The sequence below is a fragment of the Oratosquilla oratoria genome, chromosome 22 (assembly GCF_046742065.1).
Source record: "Oratosquilla oratoria isolate Oo_2021 chromosome 22, ASM4674206v1, whole genome shotgun sequence".
Classification (NCBI taxonomy): Eukaryota; Metazoa; Arthropoda; class Malacostraca; order Stomatopoda; family Squillidae; genus Oratosquilla; species Oratosquilla oratoria.
This window is the reverse complement of record NC_134798.1, coordinates 44264672-44273844: the sequence shown is the minus strand read 5'-3', so window position 1 is coordinate 44273844 and position 9173 is coordinate 44264672. Positions and strand designations below refer to the sequence as shown.

Below are 9173 nucleotides of genomic sequence, written 5' to 3'. Positions count from 1 at the left end.
GAGGAGGAGAAGAGGGGGGGATGATAGACGTCAGTCCAGCCACAACATGGGTCGAAGTAGACAACGTACTGTAAACATAGGAGTAGAGGTTGAATTGGCCATTCAACTTCCACCATGCTTGTTGAATTTGTAAATAATATTACACTAAGTGGGGAGAGTAGAGGTTGTTTTGAAATAAATGAGCCAAGGAAGATTGACACAGCCTAAATATCAGAAGAAAAGGAAAGAAAATCTGGACCAAGTGACCGATTGTAGCTCCGCCCCTACTCTCCTAAGCCCCTCCCACCACCGACTCGCGTACGCATTCAGAAAGGCTTGCTATCTCGTAAACCTGTTCAAGTTTGGTATAGAGAATGAACATTGGTAGTTTAAAAAATCTGTAATAAAATTACATAGCCAGGAATTGAAATATTTGTAGATATAGATGAACCATCTGGTTACACTCCTCCCTCTCACCCGTCCTCACCCCGGCGCGTACCAGCCACCCAACTTGGTAAACACCAGTGTCTCCTTGAACAGTGACGTGAGAGCACGCCTCTCTTTCCGTTAACAACTTTACCAATTTGAATGTGAACTACATCGGATACCGAGATTATTTGTAAGTTGTTATCGTTAGCTTTTGGATTGAGGAATAGATACAAGCCCTCAAACTGGTGCCAAGTTGACAGTGGATCAATGGAAAGTCGGAAAATATTGTGGCATGTGCTGTGAGTGTGTGGTAGTGGGGTGTAGAGGTGGTGGTGGTCGCGCATACGCGTTAAGGTTTCAAAATGCTTGGTTCCCTTTTTGCATCGCACGCTGTTCAGTTTATTCACTCCTGCCTCCTCCTCGTTTGGAATTACCGTTAAACGGCTGAATTGAACGAGAGGCTGTTTTCAGTTCCGTTGTTGATGTGGCGTCCGTAAGATTGAGAAGGCGAGACGAAAAGTTGGATGAGGAAGAGGAGGAGGAGGGGGTGTTGAGGAGGAGGAGGAGTCATCTACTGCCCCCACGTCAAACGGCAGCAAGACCAGCAGCGCAGGGAAGCCTACACTTCGAAAATAACTACCGACGTTCATATCTATTTCCTCGTACCGTCAACGCTTTTTGAACTTCTTAATGCAAGACCTAAAGGCGGGAAGGTCCCACGAAAAGTGTGAGCGGGTCCCATGGGATGGAATTGGGGAGTTTGGACCTATTTTTCGTGTGTTTTTGGCCAATTGCGTCATGGGGTCTTGGGACGCACATGTCGCCTACATACGTGTCTTTGAAGGGTAGGGGTCTGATCCCCCTCCGCCTCCTCTCGCTCTCCTCCCACCTCCTCCATTCCTCCCACCCTTCCACCCCCGTCCCGACGCCCCCCACCCCCTTCCCTCCCTCCCCACTCCCCTCTCATCGCTCCTTATATTCTGATTTTGTATATGTGTGCGTATGTGTATATTTTGTTCTACAGAATATTTTGTTTATGCATACCTCTCTCTCTCTCTCTCTCTCTCTCTCTCTCTCTCTCTCTCTCTCTCTCTCTCTCTCTCTCTCTCTCTCTCTCTCTCTCTCTCTCTCTCTCTCTCTCTCTCTCTCTCTCTCTCTCTTTTAGAAGGCCCGCCCTTTTCACGTCCCTTCCCTATGGGATCATAGTTTTCTTCTCAACAGCGACCTTCCTCTTCCCCTCCCCCCTCCCCCCTCTCCCAATCCCCCTCCCCCTCCTGCATCCTTCGTCGCTCATTTTACGTTGCCTGTACACCCTTGCTTCTCTCTTTCTCTCTTTTTTTTTCTTCAAATATTTACAAGACATAAGTATTGCGTGGCTCGTTGGTTTGAATCGCTTTTCGCGCTCCCAGGTTCGAGTCTAACGGCCCACTTGCCCCCGGAAGTCGTAGCACTTAAGGCAAAGGTGTGACGATCTTTGTCGCAGAGTAGCGCCTCCTGGGGTGAGCTCATCGTCTTTCCACTTTGTATAGTTTTGGAAGTGTCGTTTATGATTTTTGTTCAGTTGATTGTGTAATTGGACGTTAATCTCCACACAGCAAGTAAATGAATTATAATAATAATTGTTATAATAATGTTAATTATGGTTTAATAATTGTTGTAATAGTATTAATTATGATTTAATAATTATAATAATATTTATTATGACTATTTGTTGCAACTATCCAGCCGTTCTATTGCGCATTTAGAATATCGCCTAGTTGGATTTAGGCGATGTATATATTAACAGGGACCTGGAAGGGATTAAAAAAAATATATATATACACACACACATACACACACGAATTTAAGAGTAAATTAGACACTGCGAGATACAAAGGCGGGACACCACGAGCGTAGCTCACCTTCCCGTAAAATACAACTAAATGACACACACACACATATACTGCATATGTATATATATATATATATATATATATATATATATATATATATTTATATATATATATATTTATATACACACACACACACACACACACACACACACACACACACACACACACACACACACACACACACACACATATTCCTCGCGGTAGTACACAACCGAGAAGAAGCCTTTTATCAAACTTGAGAACTGAAATGTAAGAAACGTCGTGTGCAGCTGGAGACGGAAGCAGCTCTCATAAGCTTGGTATGGCGTCGCCTTAGACCAGCATCTCAAGCCTTTTTCATTCCATTCCTCCCTTCATGAAATCTCAAAATTCGTGTGTCTTTAATTTTTGTCCCAAATCCCAAAAAAGGGTGTAAATGATAATAGTAATAATAATAATAATAATAACAATAATTATAAAATGTTAATGAAGCGTAACCCTTTGTTTTATTACAAAGTTGTCATAAATATTTTATATCTCTTCTACCATGACATAATGAGGGAAGTTTTATGTTCTGATTCAACTTATTATAAAAAAATTATCATCTGTAAGAACTTGCCCTGGTTTCAATGGTAGATTGAGAAGCACTGTTTGTGATGTTTGCAGTGCCCGAGTCACTGCTCCCCAGGTCTAACTTAATCGTACAGTGACATGTTGAGCACTGCGTGCAGTGTTGCCAGCGTGTCTGGCATTATATTTAAATTGTGCAGAAATTAAATTCATGTGACGTCATTCAGTAGGTAAGGCGACCTTTGAAATTCGGCTGTACAAGTGAAAATCGAAGAATAAATAATTATATTAATAATAATAACATTAATGATAATTAAGTATGAAAAATATTGTAACGTAGATACTGTTGATAAAAAGAATTAAGTTGTAACGTAGGTTTTGAATTTTGAATTCGTAACTGGCGACACCGACCGTTATATTCAGTTATTTTGTCTTTCTTTTCTTCCTCCGTTTCCTCTCGTATGTTATGACGTACTCTAGTCTGTAGCCGTTTTTAACCTACTATCATTTATTATTATTTATATTTATTTTGTGTTTATTTATTTGATTTGTCTTTGTTCGCTCCTACACCTGTTAGTTCCTGATCTCTGCCTCCTCTTCCTCCTCCAGTTGTATTGACCGAACTCTTCTCGTCGCCTTCATCGTCTTTTATTGATATATCTTCCTCCTCTCCCTTCCTCTCCCAGCACCTCTCTCAACCCTTCTCCTCTCTTCCTCTCTCTTCTCATCCCCTCTCCTCTCTTCTTCCCACCTTTCCTCCTTCCTTCTCTCTCCTCCTCTTTACTTCAGTAAAACTCAGCTAACTATTGACTGGCGAAAATCAAAATAAAATCTACAACGGGGGGGGGGGCACCGTATTGAAGGAGATAGTACCCCCCCACGCCGCCCTCTCGCGCCTCCCGTCTTGTCAACCAGACTTGCTCCCCCCCCACCTTACCCCTTCCTATTCTTCTCTAGGTCCCTTGCCCCCCACCCTCTCTCTCTCTCTCTCTCTCTCTCTCTCTCTCTCTCTCTCTCTCTCTCTCTCTCTCTTTTCCCTCACCAACAGTCGCGTTGGCGGGTCCCATCTCCCCTCCTCTCTCTCCCTCTCCCTCCTCTCCCATCCCCCTCTCCCCCCTCCCTCTCATCCTTCTCTCCCCTCCCTCTCCGTCAACCTTTGGCTTTCTCCCCTTCCCCCTCTCACGTTTCCCTCTTCCTACAGGACTCTCCCATTATTTTGCCGCGCATTTTAGGTGAATATTTCTTCGTGACATAACTATATATATATATATATATATATATATATATATATACACACACACACACACACACACACACATATATATATATATGTATATATATATATATATACATATATATATGAATATATATATATATATATATATATATATATATATATATGATCACATGAAGAATCGTCACCCCAGACTTCGATATCGTGACAATTCTTCATGTGGGCTATCCTAGGGTTTACAGTTCATCGGTTGTGTAAGTTGACGACAATAACCATAAACCTCATTCAATCTAACCTAACCTAGCCTAACCTAACATAATCTTTATTCCACTGCTGATATTCGGCGTTCTGGGGTGACAATTCCTTAGGTGGGATCTCATGGGGTGACTATATATATATATATATATATATATATGTATATATATATATATATATATATATATATATATATATATATATATATAAGAAAAAGGGTCCATTGCATTTATCTTGTATGCATAATAATGGAAACCATCCGAGGTACCACAGGTAAAATACTCAAATGAAAGACGCGTAGGAGGTGGGAACATCTTAAGAAGGATCTAGGCAGTTTCGTCACATCAGCTTCATTTACTTCAGTTGCGATTACCTGCGGCCGAAGCCGTATTTTTTTTTTTTTTTTTTTTTTTTTGTATCTGCTCGGATAGCCAGGGTGAGGGGCAGTCACTGGTTGCCGATGTGGATTGAACACAAATCAGTGACATATAATTGGGCCTGTAATCACAAAAATACATTTAGCATACATATTATAGGCTATATATATATATATATATATATATATATATATATATATATATATATATATAATGTGTGTGTACGTTGTGTATGCATCCTTCAGAAATGTATTGAGGCAGCTGACGACTCATACCACTGGTATGGCGAAAGGCAAGGCTGTCGTCATAATTTATGTTTAATGTTACTTCGCTTCGCTGTGCACTGGTGCGTAAAAAAAAAAAAAAATCCAGTGTTTGGCAAATACATCACGACAGTGCACTTCAGTGCCGGGGTGGAGGCCACTGTGCAGCGGCCTTCCACTGTTCCCAAAATTTCGTAAAGAGCTTTTCTTAACATTTCGGGAAGAACGGTTACGCCAGGCGCTCTCAGAAGACAAGACACCCTCGTGTGACTTTGTTATTATTATTATTATTATTATTATTATTGTTATTTATTCATTTATTGCTAAGAATTAAGGTTTTGTTTATTGAGTTCTTTGTTAATTTACTGATCTTTATGTGTATTTTTATTCAATTTGTTTGATTTGTGTATTTTTAAATTTTTTATTCTATTTGTTTTATTTTGATTACTAGTATACTTGTTTATTTTGTTTATATGTTTATATTATTCATTTATTTGTTTTATTGTTATTCGTTTATTTGTTTATTTATTGCGAAAGGAGTCCATAACGGCGGCACTGCATAACCTGGATAAAATCACCCAACGTTGGCTCAGAGCTCATATATGACTGATCTATGGGTAATGCTGTGACCTTACACGCACACACACCCAACTCCCCGCCCACGAGAGTTGGAGTAACGACCCGCAGCGCAGCGGTACTGAAATTATTTCATCCCTGGGCGGGATTCGAACCCTGACCGCCGTAGTGGCAGCCCCGGAAGTCTACCAACTGCGCTACCGTGTGTGTGTGTGTGTGTGTGTGTGTGTGTGCGTGTGCGTGTTTACCAAAGTTGTCTAGGATCGAGTCATTGATGTGACCCATTTGAAAGCTTTGTGACTGATTAGAGCCATGTACACGTGTTTCTGTTCATGTGTGTGTGTGTGCATGTGCGTGCGTGTGTGTATGTGCGTCTTATTGTTTATAAATATGCGTTGCTTTTTCCTTGTGTTTTTCTTTAGTGTGTGTGCACCCCGCGTGTAAGCTGGTGGATTTATGACCTGTCTGTAGACGACATAGTATTAATAGGAAACAGACAGGGAATTGTAGATGTCAGCAGGTGATTAGTCATTGTCTGATCATGTGCCGGATTCGTGACCGACAGCTATTACCCATCCGGATGAGAGCTTAGAGATTATATTCGAATATAAAATCCTCAGTGGGCAGTGATGTGACCACACACACACACACACACACACACACACACACACACACACACACACACACACACACACACACACACACACACACACACACACACACACACACACACACACACACAGTATCCCATTGTCCAAGGGGGAAGTAATGGCGATATTTGGCGTTTGGAGCCAACATTTGGCACCGCCCGTCGCATACTAACCTAACCATTAAGAATTTGCGATCTCGGCAACAGCGTCGTCAATCATCTTCATAAGTGCGAAAATAACTGATCACCTGAATGGCAACACGACAGATGTTCCGTGAAAATGGGACAGACTGTACAGAACAGTCGGGGGATAATGTATTGCTCGTGAGATACGTGAGGCCAACCCGTGTCAGGAAGGAACCACGGGACCCCACGAACTCAAGGTGCTGTCTTTAGCCAGAATAGAATAAATGTGCGTCATCGTGGCGGAGTGTGTGTGTGTGTGTGTGTGTGTATTTATCGAGTTTCAGATGAAGATTATAATCCCCCCAAGACATCCTCCCCTCCCCTTCCCCCCTCCCAAACTATTGACATTTTGTGCGTGATTCCCCATGTTCTTGGATCACGTGTTGGACTCATGATCGACAGCTGTTTCCCTCCCGAGAGAGAGCTCAGAGCTTATATATGACCAATCTATGGGTAATACTGTGACCTTACACACACACACACACACACACACACAACTCCCTTCCCACGGGAGTTGGAATAACGACTCGCAGCACAGCGATACTGTGTATGTGTTTGTGTGGTGGGGTGATGAAGATAATCATCCCCCCAAGACATCCTCCCCCCTCTCCCCCCCACTCTTAAATGAATGAAATCGTTTGGCATTGGACAGAACGAAATGGTCAGAATGTGGCGGCGTCGGAGGCCGCGTGGGGAACAAGAGTGAGTGTGCGCTTTCTTCTTTCGTGCGGCTCGGATGGATCCCTCCTAACGGGAAGAACCGCATACCACCGGGGGAGGAATGTAGTCGGCCCTCTCTCGATCCTCGTCTTCGTCGTTGCTCCATCGTCGTCGTCGTCGTAGTTGTCGTTTCATCGTCATCGTCGTTGTCGTCATCGTTTCATCGTCGTTGTCGTCATCGTTTTGTCGTCGTTGTCGTCGTCGTTTCATTGTGATCGTCGTTGTCGTCGTCGTTTTTATCGTCATCGTCGTTGTTGACGTCGTCGCTTCGTCGCGGAAAGTGCGAATCGTCGTTTCGTTTTCTTTTGTCTTCAGCCGAAAAAATAATCGGGGTTTCGTTCACCTAAATAAAATCGTCTGGCGGCAGACAGTAAAAACATACAAGTCGAGTATTTATCCAGTTGAATCTTTAAACATTAAAATGTGGAAACCCACAACCCCAAAGCGGCTGGCAACGATCTCTCTACAAGAAGAGCAGTCACCGGTTGTCAGTTCCCCTTAAGCGATAGATAGTTTAGGTCTATTTTGAAGATCGAGTGACAGCCCACAGGGTCCGCCCCTCCAGATAGAGCTGAAAGTATTGGTGGATTTTGAAAATGGGGAGATGATTCTTACTGATGTCTGTCTCGTAGAACCGCCGTCGTTGATTTGTGCGATGAAAATTAACTGTCATTTGAACGTTTGTGTTAACGATCACAGACAGTTAATTTTTTTTCTTCCTCATATTATTATTATTTTCAATTTTCTCTCTCTCTCTCTCTCTCTCTCTCTCTCTCTCTCTCTCTCTCTCTCTCTCTCTCTCTCTCTCCTTCTTCGTCTTCATTGGAGATTGACCTCAGCGCTGAGGACGCATCAGGTTGTCAGAAAGGTGCTGCTGGACTGGAAGTTAGCATCACAGGGGCGCACGACCGAGGGTTGGTAGAGAACCTTTGGGGGTTGGTGGGGAACTCGAGGGCGGTTAAGGCCGTTCCCGAGGCGGCCTACGTGACCATCGGCGCGACACCACGCGCGTGGCCGGGGCAGAGGAAGAGGAGGGAAGGGGAGCCGTTTCTGCCTCTGCGACCGCCTACTTGCCCCCCTTTTAACTGCCCTCCTCCCCTCCTCCTCTTGTGGTAGTTCTCTTCCTCGTCCTCCTCGTCATCTTCCCTCTCCTCCTCGTCCTCGTCCTCCTCTTCCTTCTCTTCATCGTCCTCGTCCTCCTCTTCCTTCTCTTCCTCGTCCTTCTCCTCTTCCTTCTCTTCATCGTCCACCTCCTCCTCCTCTTCCTCTTCCTTCTCTTCCTCGTCCTCCTCTTCCTTCTTTTCCTCGTCCCCCTCTTCCTCGTACTTCTTCTTCTCGTAATCCTTTTCCTCGTCCTCTTCCTCGTCCTCCTCCTCCTCCTCCTCCTCCTCCTCCTCCTCCTCCTCCTCCCTGTCCTCCTCTCATTGGTACAGTTGGCAAAAGTATACGGGTGAGCCACCAAATTCGTGAAATTGGGCACGCTTATATATATTTATTTGTTCATACATAATTATTGGAAACTATTAGCAAATGCTTGGAAATATATATATATATAATATATATATATATATATATATATATATATATATATATATATATATATACAGTATATGCCTCTGGTCGTGAGTTATGTTATTTGTTCTAGTTTGTGCGCTCACGGAACGCGGAATGTGCAAAGGCTGATGAAAGAACAGATGAACAATATCATTTGTTCATTTCACAGGCTCGCGTGAACACAAACACGCCACATCAGCCATACTGGCAGAACACGCGGAAGTCTTGCCAGCTGTACAAGACCAAGGCTTTGAATGTTGTGAAGGTGAGGGGACTACGCCAGGAGACTCTGAGTAGCTGCGGCCGAAGCCGTCACCTTTGCCCTGTGTAGCTGGGCTGTTGGGACAGGTAACAAACACTGCTGGGAGTAGGAGAGGAGTGCGGGGCTCGAACCTGCGACTAGGAATATGCGAGACGGGCACGCTTCCAGTGGCGCCACCATCTCATGTTTTGAGTGTGATTCACCATGGTCTTGGATCACGTGTTGGACTCGTGATCGACAGCTATTTC

At 43.7% G+C, this 9173-nt stretch overlaps 1 long non-coding RNA gene across 1 annotated transcript in view; it reads left to right on the top strand.

The window, feature by feature from the left end:
- Positions 1-496: 496 nt before the first annotated feature.
- LOC143037238 (uncharacterized) overlaps positions 497-9173 on the top strand; it is a 34901-nt gene continuing 26224 nt past the window's right edge. Inside the window, exon 1 of the long non-coding RNA XR_012967458.1 lies at positions 497-598. This is a non-coding gene — a long non-coding RNA (uncharacterized LOC143037238). The remainder of the gene's footprint in view (positions 599-9173) is intronic.